This window comes from Peromyscus californicus, unplaced genomic scaffold (assembly GCF_007827085.1).
Source record: "Peromyscus californicus insignis strain IS unplaced genomic scaffold, ASM782708v3 Scaffold_12__1_contigs__length_115047231, whole genome shotgun sequence".
In the NCBI taxonomy this organism is placed as follows: Eukaryota; Metazoa; Chordata; class Mammalia; order Rodentia; family Cricetidae; genus Peromyscus; species Peromyscus californicus.
The window spans coordinates 67,024,958-67,044,933 of record NW_026294413.1 but is presented as its reverse complement, the minus strand read 5'-3'; the positions used below and the strand labels follow the sequence as shown (position 1 = coordinate 67,044,933).

General features: G+C 43.1%; 1 pseudogene; it reads right to left on the bottom strand.

Moving 5' to 3' along the window:
* Positions 1-16,811: 16,811 nt before the first annotated feature.
* Positions 16,812-17,524, bottom strand: LOC128106438 (splicing factor U2AF 35 kDa subunit-like; annotated as a pseudogene).
* Between the last annotated feature and the right edge of the window lie 2,452 nt (positions 17,525-19,976).

The window sequence follows — 19,976 nt, the reverse complement described above, 5'->3', positions numbered from 1 at the left end:
CTGATAATTGGTACTTTCATAAGTTTAATGTCAGATGGTGGCACACTTCTTTATATCCAGCACTCAGTAAGCAGAGGCAGGCATATTTCTGTGGGTCTGAGGGTAACCTGGCCTACATGGTGAAGTTCCAGGCTCACCAGAGCTACATAACAAGAGCTTGTTTCAAAAACAAAACAAAACCACAAACTTTTTAAAGATTTATTTATTTTTTTATGTATTCAGAAGAGGGTGCCAGATCTCATTGCAGATGGCTGTGAGCCACCATGTGGGTGCTGGGAATTGAACTCAGGACCTCTGGAAGGGCATTCAGTGCTCTTAACCTCTGAGCCATCTCTCCAGCCCCCACAAAACTTTTTAAAAGTCACAAAGATTCTGTAAGAGTAAACTACAGAGACAGCGTGATATAACTAAGTTAGATTAAACTTTCCATTAGCAACCTGCATTTAGAATCTTTTTGGAGCTGTGTGTGATGGTGCATGTCTGTAATGCCAGCACTTGGGACTGTGAAGCAGAAAGATTGTGAGTTCAAGACCTACCAGGGTTTCATAGACCCTGTGTCAAAAAGACAAAAATAAATGGAAAATGTATAAGGTAAATTTTTCACAGTAAGCCCCATGCATAGTGGCACGTGCTGGTAACCCAAACTCTGGAGACTAGGGCAAGCCTGTGCAAAGTAATGAGATCTTGTCTCAAAAATAAAATGTTTTCCCTCAATAAAATATTGAAATGTTAACAAAAATTAAAAGATAGTACTTAAGATAGTGCATAGACAAGAATTTTGGAGATGATGTTTATTAGACATTCCAGAAAGAACACTGGAGTTGATGTGAGGCAATATTGAAAAAGAAAGTGGTGCTGAGTTTTCTAGATTGAATGAAGGATACAGTTCAGAATGGAAAACACTTAGTTCAGGACAGGGTAATTAAAAGAAAATCCCTTTCCAGGACAACCAGGATACATCAAGAGACCCTGTTTCAAAAACAAACAAACCCCTAAAAAATCTTGACACCCATGTCTAAATGGCAGACTAAGGCAGAGGAAAAGGTTTGTGTTTTGAGGCAAGCGCTCACTATGCAGCCCAGGATGATCTACTTGTGGTATTCCTGCCTCAACCTCCCAGTTGCTAAATTGACACCAAGTTAAAAAAGATGAGGGGGAAATGACAGAATTACAATCATTACAAACTTAGGAAAGGCAGGTGGATCGCCGTGAGTTCAAGGCCAGCCTGTTCAACAGAGTGAGTTCCAGGAGAGCCAGGGCTGTTACACAGAGAAACCCTGTCTCAAAAACAAAATCAAATTCTTTTTAGGGAATGGATAGATGGTTTAGCTGTTAAAAGCACCTGTTGCTTTTGCATTGGACTCAGTTTCCATTCCCAGCACCCAAATGGCAGCTCAAAACCACCAATAACATAGTTCTAGAGGGCCTGACACCCTTTACTGGCCTCTAGGAGTCCTGCATAATTATGGTGTCCAGACACATGTGCAGGCAAAATGCCCATACACAATACATAAATACATCTTTTTTTTTTTTTTAAGTTTTGTTATACAGGCTCTCACTATGTAGCCCTGACTGTCCTGGAACTCCATCTGTAGACCAGGCTGGTTTTGAACTCACAGAGATCTTCCTCTAAGGTGCTGGGATTAAAGGTGTGTGCTACCATACCCAGCATTTTTGAAAGAATATTTTTTTTTCTAATTATTTCCGTGTGTGTGTGTGTGTGTGTGTGTGTGTGTGTGTGTGTGTGTGTGTGTGTGCTTGTGTCTGCCCAGAGAATCGAAAAGAGGGTGTCAGATCTTCTGGAGCTGGTGTTACAGGTCGTTGTGAGCTGCCTAATGTGGGTGCTCGGAATTGAACTTAGGTCCTCTAGGATTTCAGTGCTCTTAACCACTGAGCCCTAAGAGTTCTGTTATTTTTAATTATGTAAATGGCCGTGTGCATGTGCATGTGGTACCCACGGGTCTAAAGAGGACATCTGATCACCTAGAGTGGGAGTTACAGGTATTGTAAGCTGTCATTATCAGATGCTGGGAACCAAATTTAGGTCCTCTGGAAGAGCAGCGAGTGCACTTTACCACTGAACCCCCTCCAGCCCCCAAAGAACACTTCTAAAAATAAATTTATTTTCACAGGCTTTCATTTGTTCCTCGGTGTCTATGAGGGATTGGATGCAGGTCCTGACTTGTGGAACAAAATCCATTACATGCCCTCAAGTAAAAATGTCAGAGTATGTGCTTTGCACTTATGCACATTGACCTATGTACTTTGAATCATCTCTAAATGACTTATAATATCCAGTATGGCATAAATGCTATGAAAACAGTTACCATACTGTTGATTAGGGAATAATAGCAAGGAAAGTCTGTATAAACTTTGCATGGGTACATTTCTTTTTCTGCTTTCCATTTGGTTTAGTTGAACCCACAGATGCAAAATCTGTGGATATCAAGGGCCAGTTGTACTGCAGTGAGCATGAATTTTAATCAAGATCCAAAATAGAATCCAGGAAGTGATGGTTAAGCAAAACTGTGTGTGTACATGTTGGCAAATGTAAATAATCACTTGGAGAAATGAATAATCACTTACGTTTAGGAGAGTTAAGATGACCCATAGCAAAATAAGGCATGCTGGTAAACACTGATTCAGTTTTTTGTTGTGTTTTTTGGTTTTTTGAGACAGGGTTTCTCTGTGTAGCAGCTCTTGCTGTCCTAGAACTCTTTTTGTAGACCAGGCTAGCCTTTAAAGTATCTTTTAAAAATACCGCTTTATGCCACTATGATGACTTTTTATATGTATTCTGTGTGTGTGTGTGTGTGTGTGTGTGTGTGAGGGCACCAACACAACAAGGAAAACATCCCATCCATGTCCAGGTGGGCGAACAAATGAGTTTTCTTGGGTTACTTACTATTCAGAGACAGTTGTACCACTGGGAAGTTCTACCTGGATCATGACTGACTTTAGCAACAGTGTACCACTGGAGAGTCCACACCCCAGTGGGGAAAGGATCTGTTGAAGGCCTCCTTGGTGTCTCATGAGCCACACCTCCACCCCATCTTCAGGAGAGAATTTTAATAGTCCATATCACATGCGAGTTATAACAGCTGCAAATTAGGTTATGTCCAATTGGAGGAAACAGCTGCCCTACAGAGATACATTCAGAGATATGCATAGTCAGATGATATTGTCATTGTTTGAACATCATAGGGCACATTTAACCCTATATGGGAAGAGGAGCTGGAAAGATGGCTCAGTGGTTAAGAGCACATTACTGCCCTTGCAGAGAACCTAAATTTATTTCCCAGTAATTATATCTAACCATATTGGAAAGCTCACAACAACTTGTATCTCCAGCTCCAAGGGATCTAATACCCTCTTGTGGTCGCCCTGGTACCCACACTTACATGGATATATCTACCACACCCCTCCCCCCAATATATACATAATTAAAATAAAAACCTACAATGTATAATTCAATAACTTCATGAGGACTCCATTTTACTTATTTATGTATATTTTTTGAGACAAGTTCTTATGTAGCACAGGCTGGCATCAAAGTCATTAGGTATGCTGGTCGGTGGTGGCACCCACCTTTAATCCCAGCACGAGGGAGGCAGAGGCAGGTGGATCTCTGTGAGTTTGAGGACAGCCTAAGCTACAGAGTGAGTTCCAGGAAAGGCTCCAAAAGCTACACAGAGAAACCCTGTCTCAAAAAAAAAAAAAAAAAAGTCATTAGGTACACAAACTTGGGATCCTCTTTTTCTATGTCCCAAATGTCTACCACTGTGCCAGACTAAAGACTCTTGATACAATCAGGAAGCACCAGTAAAGGCAAGATATCTGAGGTAGCTGTTGGTGCAATACTGCACATGCTTTTTTTTTTTTTTTTTTTTTTTTTTTTTTTGGTTTTTCGAGACAGGGTTTCTCTGTAGCTTTGCGCCTTTCCTGGAACTCGCTTTGGAGACCAGGCTGGCCTTGAACTCACAGAGATCCGCCTGGCTCTGCCTCCCGAGTGCTGGGATTAAAGGTGTGCGCCACCATCTGCACATGCTTTTATGGCAAGCTTCATTATATTTTTATTTTTTGGAAGCGGTTCTCACCATGTAGCCCAGGCTGATCTGGAACTCACTTTGTAGAACATGCTGGTTTGCCACTACAGAGATCCACCTGCCTCTGCCTCTAGAATGCTAGGATTATAGGTGTGAGCCACCATTCCTGGTTCAGTAAGCCTTTTTTATATATAAGTAGAAACAAATATAATCTAAAATAACAATATTGTATGTCATAGGTGGCACATGCCTGAAATTCTAGCACTTGGGTGGGTGAGGCAGGAGGATTGCTATAAATTCAAGGCCAGTCAGGTCTACTTAATGAGATCCTTTCTAAAAACTATGAAACAGTAATAAAAAATACAGAAGAAGAATAAGAATCCCTGTGAGCATAATTCACAGGCCCCGTCCGTTAAGAAAGTTTGAATTAAATTTTTTGTTTTGTTTTGTTTTTCGAGACAGGGTTTCTCTGTGTAGCTTTGCGCCTTTCCTGGAACTTGCTTTGGAGACCAGGCTGGCCTCAAACTCACAGAGATCCGCCTGGCTCTGCCTCCCGAGTGCTGGAATTAAAGGCATGCGCCACCACCACCCGGCTTTGAATTCTTGTTCTAGACCTAAGTGTTCACTTACTGTCCGTACATGAGATGGGATAGGTAATGCAAATTCTTGCTACAGTGGGAACTCCAGGCTTCTTAGGGTTTGAATGAGAACACTGGAGAACTGAGTCTCAGCCAGAGTTAAACTTTTAAAATTTATTTTATGTGTATGTCTGCAGCATGAGCATGCAGAATCCAGACAAAGGCATCAGATCCCCTGGATGTGGGTGCTGGGAATTGAACCAGAGTCCTGTTATACTGAGCCACCTCCCCAACCCCCAGTGTCATTTTTTTTTTTTTGGTCAGAGCTGAGGACCGAACCCAAGGCTTTGCACTTGCTAGGCAAGTGCTGTACCACTGAGCTAAATCCCCAACCCCAGCCCAGTGTCAACTTTTAGTCCTAATGTTAAAGTCAATTTTAATCCTAATGTTTCGTTGGCGATTTTGGGTTGCCACATTAACTTTGTAAAGGTCAATAAAGTCTGGTTGTCCTGGAAAAAAAAAAAAAAAGAGGATGAGGAAGAAGAAAAAGTACAGTATATAGGCTGAGAAGGACTACTCAGTGTTAGAGGACTTGCCTAGCATTTGTGAAGTCCTTAGTTCAATTCTCAGCACTGTAAGAAAATACAAAGCAAAGCCAAACAACCAAGTTTATCTCTTAAAGCAAAAAGTCCAGTCCTGGTGTGATGGCTCAGCTGATAACAGTGCTGGCCACCCAGTCTAACAACTCGAGTTCAGTCCCAGGCATCTACGTGGTAGAATCTGAGAAACAACTCCTGAGAGTTGTCCTTGACTTCCACACATGTTCTGTGGCACGTGTGTACAAACATACACAAAATAAATAAATGTGATAAATTCAAAACAAAAACCTATAGTGTAATAAATAAATAAACCAGGGGGCTGGAGAGATGGCTCAGTGGTTAAGAGCAGTGGCTGCTCTTCCGAAGGACCTGGGTTCAATTCCCAGCACCCACATGGCAGCACACAACTGTCTGTAACTTCAGTTCCAGGGGATCCAAAACCCTCACATAGACAATACATGCAGGCAAAACACCAATGTACATAAAATTAAAATAAATAAAACTGGTAACGTTTTATATCTTTATTGTCAACAGTTTATTATCCTTACCAAGTATTATGCACTATAGACAATTTTGTATGTTTTACTAGTATGTGAATGGCAGTGCAGAAGGTTTTTACATCAGAATCACTACAAAAGCATGGGTTATACAGCTGTGGTGGGTAATATAGGGATGGGCAATGCAGCTGTGGAGTCATTCAGCTTCATTATAATCTTAGGGACTGTACTTGTATGTGAAGCCTGTCACTCATCAAAATATTGTTCTGGGTGACTAGAAAGATGGTTCAGAGCCAGGCGGTGGTGGCACACGCCTTTAATTCCAGCACTCGGGAGACAGAGGCAGGTGGATCTCTGTGAGTTCGAGGCCAACCTGGGCTACAGAGTGAGTTCCAGGACAGGCTCCAAAGCTACATAGAGAAACCCTGTCTCGAAAAACAAAAACAAACAAAAAAAGAAAGATGGTTCAGCAGTTAAGAGCACTAAATGCTCTTGCAGAAAACCCATGTTTGAGTCCCAGCACCCCCATGGTAACTCACTCTCTTCTGTACGGTAACTGTAGTTCTGGGAGATCTAATGCCCTCTTCTGCCTCCATGGGCACAGCAGGCATGTGATGCACAGAAATACATGTAAGCAAAATGCGTACACACATAAAATAAAACATTTTTATTTGTATAAATATGTGTATATATGTAAATCATGAAGTAAGTTTTGGTGTGGATGTAGAGAAATGGGAACTCTTGTGCATTGATGCATCAGCTGTGAAAAATAGCATGGCTATTCTTTTTTAACTTTCCCCCCTTTTATTGAAAATAGATTTTTTTCCCCTCACATAATATATCCTGCTTACAATTTCCCCTCTCTCTACTCCCAGTTCCTCTCTACTTCCCCTCCCATCCAGATCCGCTGCTCCCTTTCTGTCTTTTATTAGAAGACAAACAGACTTCTAAGGGATAATAATAAAATATAACAAAAATATAATAAGATTAAACAAAACCTGTTGCTTCGGAATTGTGACAACAAAGAGAAAAAAAAAAAAAGAGCCCGAGAGAAGGCATACGCATCAGAGACTCATTCATTTGCAAATTCAGGAATCCCATAAAAAAACCACTAACTAGAAGCCTTTTGCAGGTGATCTGTCCTGGAACTCTGTAGGACAAGATGGCCTTGAACTCGGAGAGTTGCCTGCCTCTGCCTCCTGAGTGCTGGGATTAAAGGCGTGCGCCACCACACATGGCTTTTTAACTTTATTTTTAATGTGTTGAAGAAAAGCCATGCTGTAGGAACTCACAGAGTCTAAGGCAGCATGCATGGGGTCTGCTTGGGTCTGTACCAGATCAAACCATGTTTTCACTCCCCTAAACAAGTTTGACCCATCTGCACCAGATGTGCTTGATCACACATGGAGGGGAGGTTTAGGAAGTCAGGATGTATGCTTGCCCCTGGTTGGGCCTGATAAGAAATACTTTAAGCCCCTGCAAACCATGACTCAGGGCCATTTTCTGGGAAACCAGAGATGAACCTGGCCGGAGAGTCCATCTACCTGGCCAGTATTTAATTACAGCTGGCTTCAGATTTGGCTTTAAACTGTGGTAGCGGTCTTATTCTCGACTGGTAGGGTTACCAGAAGGAAGAGTGAAGACCGGGAGTGACAAAACCAAGATAGGAGCTATGTGGGAAATGGGCAAAATGCCAATAATAAGTCTTTATTAGTAATTTCTTTAAAATGGGGAGAATCACAGTCACCAATTAAAAGCAACGGACTGGACTGGCATCCAACCGTGAGGTGCTCAGGCTCAGGATGTCGTACCCATTTCTCGAAACCCCCAGAGACCACCAAGGAGCCGGTTTCCGATGCAAGCACATAAGGGTCCTTTTATTCAGGTTCAACCCGGGCCGCTGCATGGCAGATGGAAGGAAATGTGGCGGCGGCCACGAGCCCAGGTTTTGTAGAGTGTTTTTATAGGGGAAAAAAACCACAAGCCGGGAATTGGCAACTTGGGATTGGGTAGAAGGGGCAAGGTGACTTTTTGAAACTATTGGTCTAGACTTTTGGCGGGGAACCACAACCCGCTGAACAGGATTATCTGGACTGCTCAGCAGGATTATCTAGATATCTCCAAGGGCCATAAACCACAGACAGGATCCTGTTAAGCTTTCCTTTAAACAGCAGACAGGATGTCTGCAGGAGGATACTGCTCTGTATCCATTCGAGTTATCATGGCGTATTCCTGAGCCTGTAAAGTTAAGTCTAGGCCTTCACAAGGATGCCGCTGGAGAAGCGCCTGACTCTTTGCCTCCGCAGGCCTACATATTGAAAAAGTACTCTCAGGAATTTAGTACAGCACCACCCACCCTGTTAGGAAAGGCAGAACTGGGCTCAGCCTGGAAACAGCCCGTTCTGGTTCAACCTGTTTTGACTTCAGAGAGAATGACTCTGCTCCCAACACCATGTCAGCTGCCAAAGACCAGGCTGCAGGAATGGCAGCCTTTCCTGCTCCTTCTGGACCAGGGGACAAAGACTGACTTCGCGTCTCTGGATTTATTTTGTTCTTCTTCACTATCATATATTATTTTATCCTGAGAGACTAGGAGTTAGCTAGGTACGCAGAGAGATAGAGAAAGGGGTCACGACTAGGTAATAAAGGGGTCGAATTTCCAAGGTGGCTAGCTTCTTCCTCACTTTTCTTACTTGAGACAAAAGACCGGCACCTTAAAACAAGTACTCTGGCCAGGCGATGGTGGTGCACGCCTTTAACCTCAGCACTCTGGAGGCAGAGGCTAGGGGATGTCTGAGTTCGAGGCCAGCCAGATCTACATAGTAAGTTCTAGGATAGCCAAGGCTACATACTGAAAAACCTGTCTAGAAAAACCGAAAAGGAAAAAACAAGGGCTCTGTAGGCTTTTGTCTCCCCGAGCAGGTCTCCTGCTGATGGACTGGGTCAACAAGTTCAAGACGCCGGGCGGTGGTGGCGCACGCCTTTAATCCCAGCACTCGGGAGGCAGAGCCAGGCGGATCTCTGTGAGTTCGAGGCCAGCCTGGTCTCCAAAGCGAGTTCCAGGAAAGGCGCAAAGCTACACAGAGAAACCCTGTCTCGAAAAACAAAACAAAAAAAAAAACAAACAAACAAGTTCAAGACACGCTCAAGATATGCCACACCCCCACAGTCTGGGCCATCAACCACCCTAGCTGTTTTCAAACTGAGGAGTTCAATTAAGGGAGGAAAACCCTTCAGGGCTTTTAAACTTCCAACCCTAGAGAAGAGACGGGATTTTCAGTTTTCCAGTTCCCCCTCTGCTTGCAAAGGCTCTTTTTCTCTGTAGTCTGGTCTGTGGCATGCATGTTTCTCACCCCCAATAAATGCCGTCCTTTAATTGCTGATTCTGTCCGTGGTGCTTGAGATTTCTCCACAGCTACCTGTTGCACTTTGGAGGATTTTTCCACCTTTTAAATCTTCAACTGACAAAGAACATGAATCCAACCAAGATCCCTAGACTGGGGTGGTGGTGGTGCACACCTTTAGTCCCAGCACTTGGGGGAAAGAGGCAGGTGGAACTCTGAGTTCAGGGCCAGCCTGGTCTGCAAAGCAAGTTCCAGGACAGCCAGGACCACACAAAGAAACCCTGTCTTGAAAATGCAAAAGAGAGAGAACGAGACCCTTAGGCTTCATCAATCCCATCTACTTTCTGTCTTGCATCTATTCTATTTTCTCTGCCATTTTAAAATTTTATTTTATTTTATTATGATACTGGGTCTCACACAATCCAGGCTGTCTTCAAATTGGCTCTGTGGCCCAGGGTGAACTATAGCTCTGTAAAAGGGCCTCGGATCTTAGTAGGACCCCAGACTTTAATTAACATAAGTGACTTTATGATAGAAACACCATTCAGGCCATAAAACTCAGCACGTAGACTGCTAAACCCAAAGATGGGAGGAGAAAAGTCACCAACCCAAAACATCGTTACCAAATTAATCAAGGCAAGCAATTTATCAAAGCAAGCTTTTTTATTCCTCTCTCTCCCCTTAAGGTGGGGTTTGAGAGGTCAGCATTGGATATGAGGAAGACAAGGCTTTCATAGCTCAGGAGTAGGAGATTTCAAAATGCGGGGTTTGGTGGCTAATAGGTTGTAACGGGACAGAACATAAGCATAACAAGTTAGTCCTCATCCTGAAACAAAGACGTGGTTGCAAGATGGCCATAACAACAAGCAGTCATACATAACAAGGTAGTCATAGGTAAGACCTTCTGAAACAAAGGTAGATTTGCAAGTTGGTTTTCAACAACTTTTTGAAAGGAAGACATGTTTGCCATTCTGTCAGGGTGCACCACGTAGTGCAGGTCGGTTGAAGAAAGAAGGCACTCCCAAGATGAAGTTTTAAGGCCTGTATGGCAACAGGAAGGTCCAGCCTCTTCTGATGACTGAACCCGGAATAGCCTTACAAAGGAGTATGGCTTTTTTTTTTAATTGAAAGTTATACAAAGCATTTCCTCATACCAAGGTCCCTAATCTTAATTTACATGTCTTGCTGAAAGAGAGCATCGTGTGCCCCCAAGACTCTAGTCCTTTATTATGTATTGTGTGCAATACACAATAATACAAGAGACTCAGGCATGCCTATGGCATCTTGTGACCAAAGTCATGGGATGGCTGCAAAGTCCCTTTAGCAAAACAATTCTATGAATCTCGAGAAACAATCACTGTTTTCCACAAGGATTCTTCAAGGTCAAAGTATTTCTAAAAAACAGCTGTTTGTTCTAATATCTACCCCCAGATACAGCGATTCTGCTAAATTCCTACAACACCATTCCTGGAACAGGCAGTACAGAACGGTTTGTAGTTAAAGTTGTAGGTGGGGAATAACCCAATCCTTGAGAAACAGAGGTTTAGTCGTAAACAGGAATAAATCTAGTTTGTCTTTACTATAAGATGGTTTCTAAGCTTAAAATGGAGGCACGTTGGTTCTTCAGACAACACCACTTGCCAAAACTGAAACAAAGACCTAATCCATTAAAGTCCCTAGTTTTGAGAAAGTCTCTAAATAACAACCCTAGGGTTTGTTTTTTTTTTTTTTGGCTTCTGTAGTTTTGATTCTGGTTAAGTGGTCTTGTTAACTGAAATGTATTAACCCAGGATACATGTTTTTTGTTCTTAAAAGCTCACCCTGAGAAAGGCTTGGGGCTACACTGGGATCCTGAACACCCAGTTTAAGCCCAGTGTAGTCACTGGCTAGCTAATAAAGACTTTCTGTTCCCTTCAATCCACGTCCAAGCAATCTTCTCTGGTGGCTACTCCACAGCAGCTCCAAAGCCTTCTGCTTCTACCTCACAACTGCTGAGACTACAGACTATCACACTTAGACTAGTTTGCACTTCTTTAAGAAATGCCCATCTGGACCAGCTGGGCAACAGTGGTTCACGCCTTTAATGCCAGCATTCTGGAGGCAGAGGCAGGCAGATCTCTGTGAGTTTGAGGCCAGCCTGGTCTACAGAGTGAGCTCCAGGACAGGCACCAAAACTACACAGAGAAACCCTGTTTCGAAAAACCAAAAAAACAAAAACAAAAACAAAAAACCCAAAACCCCCCAAAAAATGCCCATCTGAAGAATGGCTCCCTTTCATTTTCTTACTTAATTATCAGTACCTTTTAGCTCTAATTATTATTATTTTGTTTGTTTTTTGAGATAGGGTTTCTCTGTGTTGCCCTGGCTGTCCTGGAACTCCCTCTGTGAACAAGGTTGGCCTCCAACTCACAGAGATCCTCCTGCCTCTGCCTACCAAGTGCTGGGATTAAAGGCGTGGGCCACCACTACATGGCTCAAATTAATTTTACTACATTCAAAGATCTGGTTTGTAGGCTAGCAATGATGGAAGCAGAATGCTCTTAACTGAAAACTGGCTTCTTTAAGTATATTAACTATCTTTCTTTGAGTCTTACCTTAGTGGAAAAGTACCGTGATACTCAGCTATGATGTCTATCTATCTGGGGAATCAAGATAAGGCAAAGGGCGGGAAATTCAGCTGCCCTAATTGCTCAAGGAACCAGATTCCTTGGAACTCTCCTCACAACTGTCCTGCAGATGCCTTTTTGGAATCAGCTCTGCAAGTACCCTATAAACTACTAGGAACCAAGTTTCATTCAACCCTAGTCTCTGGCAAGGCAGAGAAGTTATTCCATAATGTCTTGGTCTCTTTCTGCCTATATAGGGTGAATAAATTTTTCTGCTTATGCTCTCTTGGTATAAATGTTCATACCCCTGATTATGGCCTCAGTTTCCACCTAACAATAAATATATTAAATGAAATAACCATAGAAAAAAACAATCCCAAATGTAGAGCCATATATGGAAATTCAATTACAAAAAGCATTTAGAACTCCAAAGAGATATGATCATGGAAAAACCCCTTTATATTGTAAGGGAACAGTGAAACCACTGAACTGAACCACTCTGTGGGTTCCAAGAAAAATTTATTTGGGGAATCGTACTGCAAGGCTGTCTCTCAGAGGGTGGAGAACAAAGGGCCATGGGAAAAGCCTTGTCTGTTTGTTTGTTTGTTTTGACCTCGTCTGTTTTAAGAGGACAGGTAGCATCAGGAAGAAAGGTGTGGGCGAGAACAGCCTGGGAGAAAGTGCTGTTTGGGTTATTAGGAACTAGATGCCCTTGCCCTAACCATTGGGGGTGGATAATGGAGGCAGTAGCTTTCCCGGTAAACAGAAACCTGCCTTATAAGATTCCTGAAGAATGTGGAGCTTGGGTTTCTGCTTACCTGTTGGGAGCCATGCAGCCTAGTTTTGGACCAGTATATGAGTGTTTGTCTAATGGGTCTCCAGGTAAGGCAAAAGCCCACATGGCCTGTCTCACTCAGCAAGGACCACTGGACTTCGGGACAGCACAGAATACTGCTGGCACCATGTGGCCTGCATGCTCTCTTCTCTCTTGTAATAATGATGATTCTCTTGGCGGTTTAAGTGTCATTTTGTCAATCATGCATGGGACAGATGTGATCATTCCTGGAAACCACGTTTTTTCTCATCTATCTTCTCCTAAAATTCTTTGGGAGCTGATGCTTCTCAGGTTTCTTGTCTGGGGGGTGCCAGTTGTCACTTTCGACCCCAGGAGCTGTTCTAATTCAGTGCTGACAGGATCGGAGGCAGATCACCCTTATTTCTGCAAATACGTTTTGAATGGGATTTATGTTCTTGAAAATGTGTGCCTATGTTGACCACCTTTAGTTTTGTAAAGACAGGATGTACCTGGCTTGGTATTTGGCCAGGCTAACAAAATGGTAAGTGTTGTTTGGAGTTTAAAGATGTTTTGTTGTAAAAGTTAGGAAACAACGTGTTTGACATATTTGTTTTTGCTGGAGGTTAACATTGAAGGATGGGAAAAACTTGTTTGTTAGTATGGAAAAACATCCTTGTTTTTGATGTGTAGATAAAGAGGGCTGGAGCCATTCCTGGCAGCCATCTGGTGGTCAGACAGTTCATTTCTTCCTGCCAAAGCCCCCTCCTTGCCTCAGGACCTGAACCCAGGCTGTGGCTGGATGGCCCCATTTACCCACTAAAAATCCTATTGACCCTGTTAGAGTCCTTCTGTTTAGGACTGCCATTTTGCCGTCCCCTCCCATCCTATGCATGCTTAGGACCTAACACATAACACATAGTTAAAATGTTGAGACTACAGAACAGGGGGCCAGAGAGATGGCTCAATGGTTAAGAGCACTTGTTCTTACTGAGGATGCAAATTCTATTCATAGCATCCACATGGTCACTAACGACTGTTTGTAACTCCAGTTTCAGGAATCTGCTGACCTCTTCTAGCCTCTGAGAGCACTGTATGCACATGATGCACAGACATATGTGCAGGCAAAACACCCATACACATAAAAATAAATATTTTTTTTTTTTTTTTTTTTTTTGGTTTTTCGAGACAGGGTTTCTCTGTGTAGCTTTGCGCCTTTCCTGGAACTCACTTGGTAGCCCAGGCTGGCCTCGAACTCACAGAGATCCGCCTGGCTCTGCCTCCCGAGTGCTGGGATTAAAGGCGTGCGCCACCACCACCGCCCGGCTAAAAATAAATATTTTTAAATGCCAACTTGTACAAAAAGGCAGATGTATCAGAATTTGATCTGTGTTAATAGCAAAACTCTTGGGATCAAAATTATTTATCTCAAGTTCTGAATGTAAACAATTGCCAACCAAAATTACTATATCCAGAAAAGTTTTCTTTTTTCTTTCTCTTTTCTTTTCTTTTTTTGAAGCGAGGTCTCACTATGTAGGCTTCACTATGTCCTGGAACATATATGTGCTTGTTCCAGGGCTGGAGAGATGGCTCAGAGGTTAAGAGCACTGACTGTTCTTCTAGAGGTCCTAAGTTCAATTCCCAGCAACCACATGGTGGCTCACAACCATCTACAATGAGATCTGGTGCCCTCTTCTGGTGTGCAGACATACATGCAGACAAAACACTGTATACACAATAAATAAATAAAACTTTAAAAAAAAATAACAAATCTTAACAAATAAGAAAATGAGCCGGGTGGCGGCGGCGGCGGCGGCGGCGGCGGCGGCGGCGGCGGCGGCTTGCTTGCTTATTTATTTATTTATTTATTTATTTTTGGTTTTTCGAGACAGGGTTTCTCTGTGTAGCTTTGCGCCTTTCCTGGAACTCACTTGGTAGCCCAGGCTGGCCTCGAACTCACAGAGATCCGCCTGCCTCTGCCTCCCGAGTGCTGGAATTAAAGGCGTGCACCACCACCACCACCACCACCACCACCACCACCACTCGGCTGCAACTTTTATTACATTTATGTATTCATGTTGTATGTGGAGGGGGACACAGATGCCACAGCATGTTTGTGGAGGTCAGAGGACAATTTGTAGGAATTGGTTCTCTCTTTCCATCACATGTGTTCCTAGGATTGAATTCAGGTCATCAAGCTTGGTGTCAAATGCTTTTATCCACTGAGCCTTCTAGCTTATCAATTTTTTTGGAATTTTCTTTCTTTCTTTTTTCTTTCTTTATTTTTTTTTATTTTTTTAGTTTTTTCTAGACAGAGTATCTCTGTATAACATCCCTGGCTGTCCTGGAACTTGCTTTGTAGACTAGGGTGGCCTCCAACTCACAGAGATGCTCTTGCCTCTGCCTCCCAAATGCTGGGATTAAAGGCATGCACCATCATGCTGGGCTAATTTTTAGAAATTTAATTCATGCACTTCATTTAGTAAGAGTGGTGGTTTGAATAGGTATGGACACCATATACTCATGTATTTGAATGCTTGGCCCATAGTGACTGGCATTATTAGGAAGTGTGGCTTTGTTGGAGTAGATGTGGCCTTGTTGGAGAAAGTATACCACTGTTGGGGTGGGCTTTGAGGTTTCATATGCTCAAGCTATGTCCAGTGTGGCACACAGTCTCCTTCTGCTGCCTGTGTGTCAAGATGCGGAACTCTCAGCTCCTTCTCCAGCACCATGTCTGCCTGTACACTGCCATGTTTCACACCATGATGATATGAACTAAACCTCTGAAACTGTAAGCCAGCCCCAATTAAATGTTTTCGCTTATAAGAGTTTCTGTGGTCATGGTGTCTCTTCACAGCAATAAAACACTAACTAAGAGAGTAAATAAATCAAAAGTAATATCAGAACTAATATTAAAATTATACTAGGGTGTTAGAGAGATGGCTCAGTGGTTAAGGGCACTGGCTGCTTTTCTAGAGGACCTGGGTTCAATTCCCAGCACTCACATGGCAGCACAGAACTCTCTGTAACTCACATTCCAAGGGATCTAACATCCTCACACAGACATACATGCAGGTAAAACACCAATCAATGAGTGTCAAATAAAAATTTTTTTTTAAATTATTAAAAAATTATATGAGGAAAAGAGATCACTAATGTACTTTATGGTTGTGTTGGGCCTGGCCATGTTGGGTTACTTTAATCTTAGAACAATTATGTGTTAGCATAAGATTTGATGAATGACTATTATTTTTTTATTTTTTAATAAATCCAGGTTTAATAATAAACAGAGCAAGAAACTCCTAGGTGAAACTCCTGGGAAGGCAGGATAGGAATCACATGGCAAATATGGCTACCAGGTCTTGAGCAGCCCTGGGGGGAGAAGCGACCCTTGGCAGGCTTTCTGAGGGGATAGGCTGCTGCTTGGTGGGCTTTTTGAAGGAGCAGGGTCTGGGGAGAGAGAGGTGGGGGTTCCACCTAATCATCCCAGACTCTTTGGGTATATGGATGCCAGGGTCTGAGGTGGGCTTCCACCAGAACAAAAACACCAGGCTAAAGTTCAGAGGAAGACCCTGAACCCTGTATTTGAGAAGAGGTCTTTTGTAGCTAGAGTTTTCCTGCCTGGCCCACGGTCAGGGCAAATCTCTCTCACCTGCCAGTCCCACAGCCGCTCAGACCCGACCAAGTAAACACAGAGACTTATATTGCTTACAAACTGTATGGCCGTGGCAGGCTTCTTGCTAACTGTTCTTACAGCTTAAATTAATCCATTTCTATAAATCTATACCTTGACACGTGGCTTGTGGCTTACCGGCATCTTCACATGCTGTTTGTCATCGTGGCGGCTGGCAGTGTCTCTCTGACTCAGTCTTCCACTTCCCAGCTTTATTCTCCTCCTTGTCCTGCCTATACTTCCTGCCTAGCCACTGGCCAATCAGTGTTTTATTTATTGACTAATTAGCAACACACTTGACAAACAGACCATCCCACAGCAGTCTTTTCTAATTGTATCACTACAAATTTTATTCAGAAACTCATCTTTTTTGGTTGTTTTAAAAAAAATTTCCGCCAGGCGTTGGTGGCTCACGCCTTTAATCCCAGCACTCGGGAGGCAGAGCCAGGTGGATCTCTGTGAGTTCGAGGCCAGCCTGGTCTCCAAAGTGAGTTCCAGGAAAGGCACAAAGCTACACAGAGAAACCCCGTCTCGAAAAACCAAAAAAAAAAAAAAAAAAAATAAAAAAATTTAAAAAATTTCCATTATGAACTGGCCTGTCAATCAACTACAACACTGTCTAGCAGACAAGGTATAAACAGCTGGACTCAGAATCTCCCGTATGTCTTGAGGTATCTAGACTGCCTGCCTCCTGTCATGCTCTAGTCCTCCACCTCTGCTGCCACCATGCCTTATGTCTCCGGATGGAGAATGCCTTTTCCGGGATCGGGACCTGGATCTATGCTTCTTGCGATGGAGCCTAGACAGCTTCCTTTTGAGCTCTCTTGAGATTGGCTCAGATGCATGAAGTTGCAGAAGGACCCCCTTAGGCACTCGCCCATCTCATACTGGTGGCAGCAGGCTTCCCTGAAGTCAGTCACTGGGGACAGCTCTGAATGGATTGGCTGCCCATTAAACCAGCAGTTATTTAAGTCCATCACAGCCTCGGCATCCTCAAGTCCATCACAGCTCTCTCGGCATCCTCCTCATATCGAAACTTGACATACACGTTCCCCACCAGGTGGTCTCCTAGGTTGTCACAGGTGTTCATCTCTTCAACCTGTCCATACTTTTCTTCCATCTCAGTGAAGACTTCCTCAAAGAACTCATCATAGTGCTCCTGCATCTCCCAGTCACTCATAGCACAGAGCAAACCATCAGCGGCCTGGGCAGAGTTTTGAGGGTTATGGTAAATGTTCAAGAGGGCAATGGTCTGGCTAAAGGTCGGTTTACTGGGCAACTGAGAACATCTGTCTCCATGACGACATGCTCCAGTTTTGAAATAAAATGAACAGTTGACTTTGTAGTTTCTCGGCACTAAAGATGGAAGGCAAGAAGTATTCAGCCATTTTCCAGCAGACACCTGCAAGACAGCACCCGGAGCGCCAGCCGATGAATGACTTTAGGTGCATGAATATATAGATGTCAACCACAACCACATTTTCCTTCAGTTTTAGGACCTAATTTGCAAAATTTAAAATTATGTTTCAGTTTTCCTTTTCTGTTTAATAAAAAGCTTTTCCATAAAAAGGATGTTATAAAAACCTCTCATCAACAAAATAGATAACTCACAAAAATAGGTTAGAAACCTACCAACAATGAATCACAAAGAAAGAAATATTTACAAATCTATTATTAGTATAGACATTAAATTATCATTTTATATATAATATATTATTATATAATTAATACATTATATTATTAATAGACATTAAATTAATAGTTAAAATATTGATTAAAAAAGACAAAAAACAGAAACTCTTAGATCTATCAAATGTCCTCACTAACGAATTCTACCAAACATTTGTGGAATAATAAATCAACATTGATACTCCACAAACTCTTGGAAAAGGTTAAAATGGAAGGACCACTTCTCCATTCTTTCTTTGAAGCCAGCAATACTTGGATATTAGACATTAAAGGCACTTGTTCTTGCAGAGGACCTGGGCTTTTTTCCCAGGACCCATATGGTGGCTCACAAACTCCAGTTCCAAAGGATCCAATGTCTTTATCTGACCTCTGTGGGCACCAGATATGTATGTGGTATATACATACATACATACATACATATATATATACATACATGCAGGGAAAAAACATCATGCACATAAAATAAAGTGTGGTGATTTGAATAGGAATGGCTTCCATAGACTCATGTGTTTCAATGCTTGGCCCATAATAACTGACACTGTTAGGAGGTGTGGCCTTGTTGGAGGAAGTGTGTCATTGTGGGATTGGGGCCCTGGCTTTGAGGTCATATAAGCTCAAGCCATGCCCAGTGAGTTAGCCCCTCCTCCTGCTGCCTGTGGATCAAGAGGTAGAACTCCCAGCTCCTGCTCCAGCACAGCATCTGCCTGCACAGAGTTGCCATGCACTTGGGAGGGTTGGTCCTGCCCCTCACCAGGTCAGTGCTGGAGAGCTGACCCTGGTCCTGTGGGTATGGGAGATCTGGCTGAAGGCGGGAGAGCCTGTCCTGCCCCTTGCCAGCTCCTGCAGGCAGAAGCTGGGCAAAGCTGGAGAGCTGGCCCTGGTGGCACCAGCACAGGAAAGAGGATGGACTGACCAATTCAACTACCACCCAGGCCCAGATCCAGGGCTTTGAGTTGGCCCAGCCCAACATTTACTCCATGTAAGAACTGCTGGAGCACATGAAAGGGCAAGTCCTGCAGATCCATAGCCACAGGAACTCCATGACACAGGACAACAACAGGATATCCGAGAGGAGTCCTGGTGAGGGTCCAGTATCGATAGTACAGCAGAAGCCAGTGGCCTCAAACCGGACCAATGACTCTTTGCAATGAACATTTGCAAGCAAGGCTGTTTGGGCCAAAAGTATACTGGGTGACATCATGACACACCGCAGCTTCCATAGAGAGGTTTTTTGTTTTGTTTTTTTTAATTGTTTTCTTTTTGGGAGGAGGTTGCAAAAGCAGAGTATAGATATGAAGGGATGGGTAGATGAGTGAGATTGGGGTGTATTATGTGAAATTCACAAAGAATCAATAAAAAGTTAAAAAAAAAAGAATTTCCATGGTCATGGTGTCTCTTCACAGCAAAGCAAACCCTAAGACATAAAGTGAACCTAAAAAATATTAAATTTTTTTAATTTTATGTACACTGGTGTTTTGCCTGAATATATGTCTATGTGAGGGAGTCTGATCTCCTGGAACAGGGGTTACAGACAGTTGTGAGCTGCCATGTAGGTGCTGGGAGTTTAACCCAGGTCATCTGGAAGAGCAGCCAGTGCTCTTAACTGCTGAGCTGTCCCTCTAGCCCTCCCTAAAAAAGATCTTTAAAAAAGAAGGGGTTGGCCGGGCGGTGGTGGCGCACGCCTTTAATCCCAGCACTCGGGAGGCAGAGCCAGGCGGATCTCTGTGAGTTCGAGGCCAGCCTGGACTACCAAGTGAGTTCCAGGAAAAGGCGCAAAGCTACACAGAGAAACCCTGTCTCGAAAAATCAAACAAACAAAAAAAAAAAAAAAAAAAAAAAGAAGGGGTTGGGGATTTAGCTCAGTGGTAGAGCACTTGCCTAGCAAGCGCAAGGCCCTGGGTTCAGTACTAAGCTCCAGAAAAAAAAAAAAAAAAAAAAAAAAGAATAAGTGACACTACTTCTTGTGATGCAAGGATGATTCAGCATATGAAAATGAGTATAAGCTGGGCATTGTTGCACATACCTTTCGTCAGCACTTGGAGGCAGAGGCAGGTAGATCTCTATGAGTTTAAGGCCAACTTGGACTACAAACCGTGCTCCAGGGCAGCTAAGGCTACTTAGAGAGATCTTGTCTTTAAAAAAAAGGATAAA